Source organism: Miniopterus natalensis, chromosome X (genome assembly GCF_054644295.1).
Source record: "Miniopterus natalensis isolate mMinNat1 chromosome X, mMinNat1.hap1, whole genome shotgun sequence".
Classification (NCBI taxonomy): domain Eukaryota; kingdom Metazoa; phylum Chordata; class Mammalia; order Chiroptera; family Miniopteridae; genus Miniopterus; species Miniopterus natalensis.
Genome location: NC_142103.1, coordinates 1,644,117 through 1,656,865, shown reverse-complemented (window position 1 = coordinate 1,656,865; position 12,749 = coordinate 1,644,117). Strand labels below are relative to the sequence as shown.

General features: G+C 37.2%; 1 pseudogene; it reads left to right on the top strand.

Moving 5' to 3' along the window:
* The first annotated feature begins 8,523 nt into the window (after positions 1–8,523).
* Positions 8,524–9,006, top strand: LOC107530057 (glycine cleavage system H protein, mitochondrial pseudogene; annotated as a pseudogene).
* The last annotated feature ends 3,743 nt before the right edge of the window (positions 9,007–12,749 follow it).

Below are 12,749 nucleotides of genomic sequence, written 5' to 3'. Positions count from 1 at the left end.
GTCCTATCGGGTGGTACATGATGTTGATTTGTTAGCCTAAAGTGGTGTTAAATTTTGTCACTTGATTAATATGGTATCTGCCCTGTTTTTCTACTACACATAGTAACTTTTTGTTCTTCTTCATAACAAATAAGTGTTTCAGGGGAGATATTTTGGAACTATGTGGAATCCCATTGCTCATCCTATTCTCACCCACTAGTCTTAACATCTGTTGTTATATCTTACCTGAATTAATTATTTCTATGGTGGTTGTGAAATGGTTATTTACTTAATTTATCATTTCTTGAACATTTATTAAACTTGTATTGTAAGACAGAGCTTCCTCTTTTTCTCCATTTATGTATTCATTTATTTACATGTGGATCCATGGATTTCTATTTTTAGTGGGTTATAATCTTGTATATATATATATATACAAACAGCCCTAGATTTGGCCAGTATGAACTTCTTTAAGCTGACCTTTGTATCCTTTTGACATACCCTCATCATTCCTAGAGAACTTCCTTAGTTTGGGAACAATAAAAGGTTCCAGGTTCATCTGGTACTTTTCTTGCCCTAATCCTAGATGCAGTTATTTCTCAGAGGCACTCTTGCTCCTGTTATTGGACAGGGTGTGGTAGTTAGAAACCAATATCTGGATACTAGGTGTGCTTATTGCTACCATGGTATCACTGTTCCTAGGACTGCTGAATGAATGGAGTTAGGAGATATATGTGTATATATGTATGTGTGTGTGGCTATGTATATTCATATATACACAATCATATATAAATATATGTATACACATTTTCATCTATTTTTATAATGTATATATTAAATACTGAGTTCACATTAATACCTCTAATTCCTACCCAACATCTTAAGATTCAGTCTAGCTTTACCTCTTTACGTATTTGTAATAGCCTTCTTCAACAGTAAAAAATAAATAAATAAATAAATGGCTCCCATTGTCTTCAATATATTTACTGATTTTTCTCAAATATTTACTTGATATATTTACTCATTTGCTTGATCTCCATGTACATATCACATCTTCCATCCCTGCCAGACCTCCTCACAGCTTGCATATTCTACTTGAATGGGCCTCAGCTACCACTGGAGTGCCTTTCCATTACATTCAGGTTTGCCTAATCACTTTTTGACAAAGATAGAAGAAGGGGGGAAAGAAGAAAGGAAGGAAGAAAGGGAAATTTTATAAATGTAATTTTTAAGGTTAGTTGAAAGGATCATAGAGTAGTTACAGTAAAGTCACCCATTACTCAAGAGAAAAGTTACAGAGTTAGTCTAAGGTGAAAATCAAGTAAAGTCAAACTCGAGCTTGAAAATCTTTTAAGATTTATGTACCATCTCTAAATAACTCCAGCACAAATTTTTTTTTTTTTTTTTTTCCAGATTTGGAACATAGCTGTGTTTTATTGGTTGAGTACCAGAATAAGTAGTTTGGTTTCAATATAAGAGTCATATTGCAGCAAATGGTAACTGAGACCAACTAAGTTCACACTCACTTCTGGACACAAACTCCTTTAGAAAAAATTGTGGGCACAACTGCTCAAACAATTGAATTTTTTTCTTTGTCAACACCAGGTCTCCTGACTCCTAGTTACTTTTTAACTATTTACTTATTTATTTACCAAGCATTTGCTGAGCTACTAATATGTTCCAGGCAATATTGTAGGTATAGGGGATACAAATGTAAACAAAACAGACAAAAGTCCTTACCCACATGGAGCTTTCATTCCAGTGGGGGAGGCAGATAATAAGAAAACAAATTTGTGGTGTGGAAGATGGTGATAAGTGCTATGGAGAGAAATAAAGGAAGTAACATTATGGGATAACTGGTTGGCTACTTTAAATTAGCTGCTTGTAGATGGTATCTCTGAACAGCTGTCACGTGAACTGAAATCTGAATGACAAGATGCTGTCAATCACTTGAAGGTCAAGGTGAAGAGTGCTCCAGGGAGAGGGAACAGCTAGAGTAAAGTTTCTAAGGCAGGAAGGAGCTTGATGTGTTCTAGGAAAGGAAAGGAGACCAGTTGGGCAAAGAAAAATGTGGTATGAGGTGGCGGAGATGAGGGGAGAAAAGATAAACACAAGAGCACTGGGCAGCTGGAAGAGGAGTAGACACAGGAGAAAACGGTGACATGTCAACTCCCATCATTTTTTCTAGGGCCTGAGGCATCGGCTAAAGCAGTGGTTCTAAACTTTAGCATCCATCAGAATACCCTGGAGGGCTTGTCAAAACACAGATTGCTGTGTTCTAACCCCAGAGTTTCTGATTCAGTAGGTCTGGGTTGGAGTCTGAGAATATGCATTCTTAACAAGTTCCCAAGTGATACTGATGATACTGGTCCCAGCACCGCTCTTTGAGGTGCCAAGGTCTTAACTCCTCAAACTGAGATGCATGGAGTCCTGGTGGGTCGTTAAAGACACAGTTTTCTCTATTTCAATCAGTAATCCCATATATTATTGTCCCCTTGAAAAACCTATCATATGACTTTAGAAAATAAAGTTCAAATTTAAAGTCCTTACAGTTTTGCCCCTCTCTAGCATTATATCTCATTTCCTACCCCTCTCCCATATCAGACCTATATTTTAATTATACAGAGCTAATGGAATTTCTTTGCACAGGGTATGTGTAACAGCTACCTATTGGTGCCAGTCCAGACACTTTTCACTGGGAGCTCTTCTCACTATTCAGGGATTCGTGACCAAGCAATTATGTTCCTGTTCATGACCCTAACACCTAGTTCAGCATACTGGATTAGGGGTACATATTGACCTTAGTAGGGCCAGTCAGATTTTCTTTTCTCAGGAAGCATTTCTAAGTAAGGCTATGAATCCAAATAACCATATTTTGCTATTGATATGTTGAATTATTGATAGCTGGTTGAGAGTCAGAAGGAAGGAGGGAAGTAGGGAGGGAGGGAGAGAGAGAGGGAGAAAGACAGAAACTGAAGTCAACTCTTCAAAAGTAGCAGAGATGATTAAGCATAAAACAAGAATCCTAGTATATGGTTCCATGAACAATTCCTTGTTCTTAGAATCCTTGAGCCATATTTTGAAATCTTTCAATGTTATTTTTGTTTGCTTAAGTGAGATCAAGAGTTAGTTTTATCATCCCAGAAAAGTCTTCTGTAAGTTTCCCAGGCAGACTAAGGTACTTTCCAATAGAGCAGCATCTCACAGTAATATTTTGGGCTTTAAGTTCATGTGTCCATCTTCCTGTCTTCACTGTAAGATCTCTGAGAGTAAAGGTCTTGTCTTTTCATCTCTGCTTCACGTAGTATCTGGCAAAAGAAGGCACCCTAAAGGAAGTGTATGACTATTACCAGAGAAGTTAGCATGATTTTCTCTGTGGAGGCTATTTAGGCTTGGTTCTAATAGATAAGAAGGAGTTTGCCAAGAAGGAAGGGAAACAGCTTTTGTCCTGTTTAAGAAAAGAAATTGGTTACTTTTACTCCTTGGGCACACCTTTCCTGATATAGCATTCCTATTTTATGGTGGTTTGCCAGTTACTTGTGCCATAGTTTGAGATAATGTAAGGGGGCTAGGGGGCTTGAATTAGATATGCTCGGACCTTTCAAAGGGCTTACAGAAGGGAATAAAGTGGACATTCTGACAATACCCTCACAAATCATGTGCATACTATCCAGGAACCTTTAACACAGGAAAGGGGGCAAATGTTCTCTAAATAGCCTGTGAACTATAATCTAGCCCCTCGGGGGATCTCTTCCAACTCCTTTTGATATTCTTCTTTATGAACACATTTCGTCTGTCCTATGGGCTCACTCATCTAGAAGGTGATTGAGACAAACTAACCTAAGAGCCCAAAGCTCCATTTCCAATCAACAGCTCTATGTAGCTGTTGCATCCCTGAATAAACATCGGGGGTTTAAACAATTGTACTAAAATACCTTTACATTTCAGATTATTTCATTTGAATTTCTCAGCAGGTTTTGTGAACACGGGGAGAAAAATCATGTATTACTTTGAATAGAAAAGGTCACAGTTTGATATAAAACATTTAAGATACTTTGGCACTGATACATATTTTTGTGTTATTATGTTCATAAAAATGTCATGTTTGTGAGAATCAAACGGTCACCTGGTTTACAAAATATCAGGCCAGGTGGGTTGATAGCAGAAAAGAAAAAGTTATTATTGAAGGATCTATACATGCAAATATTTTGTATTTTTTAAACAAGAGCTTGAATAACTAAGGTCAAGGCATTATGTTGATAATGTCACAGGACATCCTTCATGACATTGTTCAGTTCTGCTGAGTCTTTTTCCCCATACTTATTATTGTAAAATATCAAATCTCCTGTTGAGTTTTGTTGAAATTGACTATCAGAATTTGATATTCTTGAAGTGGGAAATTAGACAAAACAGACCTGTCTTAACAGCAGATGAGGAGTAGATATTCATTTTTACTGACCAAGAATGTTACTTGAGTTGTGCCTGGCTGGTGTGGCTCAGTGGTTGAATGTCAACCTATGAACCAGGAGGTCGTGGTTCGATTCCAGGTCAGGGCACATGCCCAAGTTGCAGGCTGGATCCCCAGCAGGGGGCGTGCAGGAGGCAGCTGATCAATGACTCTCATCCTTGATGTTTCTCTCTCTCTCTGAAATCAGTAAAGACATATTTTAAAAAATATATTAAGAAGTAGGATAAGGTTAGATTAATGAAATCTTTGAATGCCAAGATTTAAAAATTATATTTTACAAAAGGATCTGTGTTATCAGAACATGTATGAGAGGCAGGTATGAGGTGTTGTAAGAATCATGAGACTTAACCTTGCCACTGTTTAGCTGAAATACCCAGAGTAAGTTGTTTAACCTTTCTAAACTTGCTTCTGCACTTATAATATGAATTACTACCAGTCTTATGCTCAAAATGTTGTTGAGAGAATTAAATGAATGATAAAGGTAAACTATCTCAAACAATGTATGAAATACAATAAATTCTCAGTGCATGATATCAGAGTCAAGATAACTGCCAGCATTGTGAATGTTAGATTAGGGAGGTGAGAAGACTGGTTAGGATGCTATTATAATAGTTCAACTGAGAAATGGTGAGGCATAAACTGGAGCAGTGGGAATAAAATGGAGGTAGCACAAGCAAGCAACCCTGATCTTAGAAATGAACAGAGGGAGAAGCAGAGAAGGAGGGAGGAATCTCAAATGCCTAAAAATCTCTCATGTGGATGGGTGGAAATGGTGCGAAAACCAAATCAGGGTGGAGTACATGCCTGGGGAGTCATGGTGTGTGTGCCTGAACTTGGGCACAACCTCTCAAATAGCTGCTTATGATATGATATTGTCAGAACTTATGTATACTCTTCTGCCAAGCCCTGTGGTTAGAACATAACAACATTATATCCTGGCCAATTCCTGTTGTGTCCTCTTTGGGCAATGTCTAGCCACAGGGCTATATCCTTTATTTCCCTTGATATATTTTTCCTTATGTCTGTCCTTACTTACCTCTTCTTGACATCAGAGGGTTAAGGTCTTGTGAGTCTATTTGAGTGTGGGACAAGGTGGCTGCTTAGCCAGCTTTCAGTATAAGATTAGGCCTGCCTTTAATCTAAGCAAAAAGGGGTTGCTAAAGATCACACACAGTTTCTCATAGGTCATCCTTCTAGGGCTTGTTGGCTATATGTAGCTAATATTTCTTGAGTACTCTATGCCTACACTGTAGATATAGATGTAGATAGATGATTGATAGATAGATAGATAGATGATAGATAGATGATATATAGATAATAGATAGATGATAGATAGATAATTGATAGATAAATAATCTTTCTTATATTATCTAACTATATGTATATAATCTTTACAGTATTCGTGCAAAATAGGTACCAGTATAACCTTGGCATGGCTGATTACGTGTATATAGAAGTCCAGGTGTGGAGTAGAAGAAAAAACAAAGGATATGAAGGGTTAAGAGCAAGCTGCAACATGGGATAGCTCCCCAGGAAAGGCCTCACTAAGAAGGTGGCATTTGAGTAAAGAAAGTAAAGGAGCACACCATGTGCTATGGCAAGGAAGAGCACTCTAGTGAGAGGGGACACCAAGTGCCAAGGTCTGAAGCAGGGACAGCCTGGCATGTCCGAGGAACAACAAGAGTACCATTGTAACTGAAGTGTCACATGAGAGAGAGGAAGAGTAGTAGAAGGTGAGGTCAGAGAGGTAAAGCGGGGACACTGATTGTTACTAGATTTAAGGACTTCAGCTTCCTCTCTAAGATGGAAGCCACTCTAAGATTTTGCAAAAAGGAGTGACATGATCTAATTTCCATGTTAATTTCTCTATTAACAGATTCATCTTGGCTGCTGTATTCAAAATACAGTGGATGAGAGGATAAGGGGAGAAGCAGAGGGACCAAGCACCACAAAAGTGGTGAAAGCCAAAACCAACGTGCTAGTATCAATTTATTGCCTCTCAGTTCCAAAATCAGTGTGGTTTCTATCTCTTGATTGGACCCAAAATGATATACTTAGGTTAAAGTACATTAATTTGTTTGAAATATTAGTCTCTCTCCCTCCACCCCCTCCAGTCCTAAATATCTAATCTTCTGGAGAAGCTGTGGGAGTAATTGGTGTTTAGCCCAACATTCAGCCATCATGGGTCCCATCATTCCTCAATAGCTTTCTATCTGGATCTATCACTAACAGAGCTATAGCCTTGTTTAAGGTGTTCTCCAGTTAAAACAAAATTAATTCACATTAACATATCTTTAGATTAAGACATGATAGAGAAAACAATGTGGTGATAATGAAAACTAGCTATAGAAAAATTAACTAAAATATTCAAAATGCCATTCCAGCTAACAGTTCATAGATTTCTCTACTGCTTCTTTTGCAAAACATTTTTTAGACCTAAGATTGTTAATAAATATGAAAATAAATGCTAATTAGAATAACAGAGTAATTATGCACTTTACAAACACATAATTGAGAAAACAATAACAAAAATGATGGAGAAACTGTCGGTTTTGCTTTCGGAAGAAAATTCAAATGATACTTCATCCAGAAATACTTACGTAATCAGCCCTTAATGAGCTGCCAAATGCAGTGCTTCTCTTAATTTCCAACAGGTATTATAAGCACAGAAAATCATGTTATTTTAAGCGAGGAAAAAAACTCATACCTATTACAGAGAGGCAAAGTCTATGCTATTTTACCATAATAAGATTTTTTCCCCTTCCAGACATTCTAAATGCCTATAATTTTAGTCACCAAGTCCCTAACAGAAAGTTTTACTAACAGAAAGCTGAAGTACCTTATTATCTTTTCTATTTATAGGGCATAGATTCCCTGATATCTGGGTCTCTGGCATCTTGGTTTTTCAAGCTGATATCACAAATGCAAAGAGATAACACTCCATTTAATCAGAGCTGATAATTGATCTTTGTGTGAACAGCACAGGTAAATTAGCGTACATCAAAATTGCTAATTTAAAGTGAAGAAGAAAACTACCACACAACACAAGATAAACCAAACTTATAATGGAAAGAATTTTAAAATACAGTGGACAGAAACGTTTGTGGCTAAAAAAAAAATCTATCCACAATAGATGTGACTGGTTTCAAGTGTCTTTCAGGTGCTTACTGTAAGCTTAATGAAGAGAGACAGCATGTCTATTAATCTCTCTACTCTCAGTACTCAGCTAAGTGCCTGGCATGTAGGAGATGCTCAACATATCTTAGATTAAATATGTTGTATCATAAGATAAATGTTATATGGCATATGTGTCAATTGGAATGAGATAACAGTTAAGCAGCTGGGAGTTACATACTATTTCCCAGACATCAGTCATTCCTAGGGCACCTAACTGGCTACTTACTATATCCCTTATACCACCCATTTTATTGCTTACGTAACACTGTTTTTGTAATTGACCCACAATTTTATTTAAATAAATTGTGCTTCATTTTAGCTCATAATATCCATAAAATCAGACGTGTTCTATGCAAATGATGTTTTGCAAGCATGACAATAAATGCATACCTTTCAAATTTAAAAGGTTCCTACATTACCACTCAAAAACATCTCATGGCTCACCAATTTTACACAAGTTACTTCACTTTGGGAAATCCAGGTATAATGCAAAGGGCATAGACTCTGAAATCATACAGTACTTGGTTCTAATTCCACCTCTGCCACTTCCTAGCTCTGTAACCTGAGGAAAGTTACTTAACCTCCTGAGTTCCACCACAAAGCAAGGTGCCCTACATGCAGGAAATGCTTCTTTCCCTTTGGTGCTACATGGCAGGTGCTGGGAATACAAAATAACATGAATCCTGTCTTCATCAGGTTCACATTCTAGCTGGGGAATTCAACACAGCCAAGCATTTACATGCATCCCTGTGTGATACATAAGTATTGTTTTGATTTTTTTTTTTTTTTTTTGCACTTTGGGGCCTAAGATATAGGAGTTTTTACAGGGAATTAAAGGGTTGGTCATAGACATACACACCCACTCCTGTGAGCATGTTCTTCAGAGCGGCACAGAGCATATGGTGGCCTGCAGCCTGCGCACCAAGGCAGTTCAGACCCTGCCTGCCTGAGGCCCTGGGGCCAGAGGGCTGGCTGGCGCCTTCGCTGGGCACCGGCCCCAATCTGCTCTCAGTGGGTAAACTCACAGAGAAACATGAAAGGATAACAACAGAAAATGGTATTGGAACAGTGGGAATCAGCAATTTTGCACAGGTAGCTTTGCAAGATGTTGTTTACTGCAGTCTGACTGAAATTGGGACAAAACTGAACAAACAACATGAGCTTGGTGCTTATGAAAGTGTTAAAACTGCTAGTGGACTCTATTCTCCTCTCTCGGGAGAAGTAACTGAAATTAATGAAGCTCTTGCAGAAGATCCAGACTTGTCAACAAATCTTGTTATGAAGGTGGTTGGCTAATCAAGATGACGATAAGTAGCCCTTCAGAACTAGATGAACTAATGAGTGAAGAAGCAAGAGAAATACATATATCTACTGAGGAGTGAAAATGGAACCCCCTCCCCTAATTAAAGTAGTATGAAACAAACAAAAAAGGTTGATTATAATATGGTCCATCTCCATGTAGATAGATAGTAGGAAGAACTGGAACATTGTCTTCTTGGTTTATAATTGTGGTTCACATTTTCATTCTTTCAGGATTCAGTATTTGGACTATTTCCAAAAACATTTGAGACAGGTTAGAAGTTTTAGAAAATGCAAATCTAGACAATCAGGGGATTAACTGGAACAGGAACTATTTAAAGTCAACAGAAAATTCTACCAGGCAGCTGAATCGAGTCAATGACTAGTTTGGCACTGGATTGGATACCAGGATTCCTGGCAATGAAAGCCCAAAAGGGGAAGCATGGTGGATCTTTTCTTTCGTCATTGTCTGAAGAAAACACACACATTAGTCTACAGAAACAACCTTTGTTTCTGCAGAAAAAAGTCTGATGATATCATGTGGGTCACTGTGTAAGAAGCACCGAGAAGCACAGTGGACAATATTTTCTACTGTAACTCTACAAAAGACACAGAAGCACTGTTCACAAATAGGCCATTCTTGTCTAGACCCTTTAAAGAGCTGGAGCATATAACATTCCATCATAGCTGAAGGGATGCATCTCTGCAAAGTAGAAGAGTCTAAGATACTAAGGCACAAAAAGAGGTTTTAATAACACACTACAATGATAGACTTAAGAGAATCCAGAAATTGCTAAATTGCATACCATATACACCATTTCATTCAAGTTATAGCTGTCTTATCTCAGCTTCAGATATTCTGCAGTTATATCAAGTGAAAGCCTTGTACTTGAAAGACCGTATGTGCTAAATTACATTGTTATAATATTGGTGGCTCCAATCTGTGTTCTAGGAGTTTCTCAAGTTTGTCTTCTTATTTATTCATTCAATTGTATGAGGTATCAGTTCCACACAGTAATTTTTTTACTGTGTGGTTCATTTCTTTCTTTGTTTATATTTACAAAAATAGCAAAGAAAATGTAATAGAACCTTGAATTTGGTCACAAAAAATGACAGAGGTGCTGGCCCAAATACATTATATTCCTTCTTATCCCAGTCTCCCCAAAAAGAGATATTATAAAATTTATATCTGAAATTTATTCTGGTGTTGGCAATATATCAAGAAAACACAGAAAGGGGGCACTTGGGGGGGGCATTGAGAATAAGTTTCTGAATGATGTTGCATTAGGACTCAAGGGTTTAAGAAAGATCCTGAGGCTCTGTCACGCCTTGGCACTCCATTGTCAGTCTGTAAATCCAGGAAAAGAATTAAGAAAGTTAAGTCCTGGAAGCAGAGAGCTAAAAACATTATTTAACATAATTGCAGTAGTATCTCAGTATTACTTGTGAATACAAGAATGCAGAAGTTACCAGAACTGCCTCCTCAATGACTAGCAAAAAGCTCACCAGATGGCCCATTCAGAATATCTGAACAAGCTAACCAATCAGGGGCCTGCTGTAGCCAGCCTGTAAAGACTGGTAAAGGTGCCCACTTCTTTAAATGCACAGACACAAACACAAGGCTGCAAAGATCATGAAAAATAAAGGAAACATGACACCACTATAGGCGACTAATAAAACTCCAGTTACTGATCCTGAAGAAATGTAGATCTATGAAGTATCTGACAAAGAATTCAGAATAATCCTCTTAAAGAAATTCAGTGAAGTACAAGAAAATACAGATACATAGTTAAATGAAATTAGGAAAACAATGCATTAACAAAATGAGAAATTCAACAATAAAATAGAAAACATTAAAAAAACCCAGAAATCCTAGAGTTAAGGAATACAATAAATGAACTGAATAATTCAATAGACAGCTTCAGTGGCAGACTTTACCAAGCAGAAGATAGAATAAGTAATTGGGAAGAAAGGTCTTTTGAAATCATTTAGTCAGAGAAGCAAAATGAAAAAGAGCGAAGAAAGCATACAGAGTTATGGGATATCATTAACAGAGACAGTCTATGTACTATTGGAATTCCCAGAAAAAGAGAGGGAAAAGGGGATAGAAAACTTATTTAAAGCAATAATGGCTAGGAACTTCTCAACTATGGAGAGAGATTTGGACAATCAAGCTCAATCCAAAATTCTAATCCAAAATGATCTCCAAAACACATTAAAATAAAACTATCTAAAATCAAAGACAAAAAGAGAATTTTAAAAGAAGCAAAAGAAAAACATTCCTCACATATAAGGGAATATCCATCAGGCTATCAGCATATTTGTCAGCAGAAATTTTGCAGGACAAGAGAGTGGAATATAAACTCTAAGTACTGAAAGAAAAAACTGCCAAAAATGCTTTACTGGGCAAAGCTATCTTTCAGAAATAAAGATGAGATGAAGACTTTTCTAAACAAACAAAAGCTGAGGGAGTTCACCATCCTGAGACCTGTTTTACAAGAAACACTGAAAGGAGTTCTTCAAGTAGAAACAAAAGGACAATATTTAGTAACAAGAAAACATGTGAAAATATAAAACATACTGATAAAGGTAAGCTTATGGTCAAATTCAGAATATTATAATATTGCTGTGTGTCAGTCACCTAACTCAAGTATAAAGGATTAAGTACAAAAGTATTGAAAATTGTACACTTAAAACTTACATTTGTTACATGTCAATAATATCACAATAAAGCTGAAAATCTGCAAATGGAAAAAGTGATAGCAATGGAAATAATTTAGAGAACAGAAGAGGAGGAGTAGAAGAGAAGAAGCAAAAGAGGAGGAGAAGACAGATATTTAAGGAACAGGTGTTCTGGAAAGACAGAATTGGAGGGGAGGAATTTATAGAAGGAACAAAAGCAAATTTCCCTGAGCTCAAGGACTTGAGTGTTCCAAATGTAGGAGATCACTAAGTGCAGAGCACGGAATAAAGGTTAAAAGACCCACACCTCAACACATTGCGACATAGGGTCAACTTTTAAGCTAGAACCCTATACATAGCCTAAGTATTTCTCAAGGTTGAAAAACTCATGCTCCTCTTAGAAAGCTAACAGAGAACACATAAAAGAGTAAGCAAACAGGGAAATACAGAGTCAGGAAACACTGTAATCAAGTCAGGTAAGCAGTGAAGACATGTTCCAGGATCACAGCTGTGCAGACACCACCAAGCATCATCTTACCAATGAGTAGTTCAGAAATACTGTCTGAAAACCACAAAAATAAAAACAAACAATCCAATTAAAAAATAGGCAAAGGACCTGAATAGACACTTCTCCAAAGGGTAAATGCAGATGGCCATGAGACATATGAAAAGATGCTCAATGTCACTAATTATCAGAGTTGCAATTTAAAACCACAATGAGATATCATCTCACATCTGCCAGAATGCAGATTGGTGCAGTCACTATGGAAAATAGTATGACAGTTCCTAAAAAAATTTAAAAAAAACTGGAACTGCCTTATGACCCAGCAATTTCACTTATGGGTATATATCGGAAGAAACTCAAAACACTAATTCAAAAGTATATATGCACCCCTATGTTCATTGCAGCATTAACTACAATATACAAGTTATGGAGGCAGCCCAAATGCACATCAATAGACGACTGGATAAAAAAAGCTGTGGGACATTTACACAATGGAATACTACTCAGCCATAAAAAGGGGGGAAATCTTACCCTTTGGGACAGCATGGATGGACCTAGAGGGTATTATCCTAAGTGAAATAATTCAATCAGAGAAAGACAAATACCATATGCTCTCACTTACATGTGGAATCAAATAAA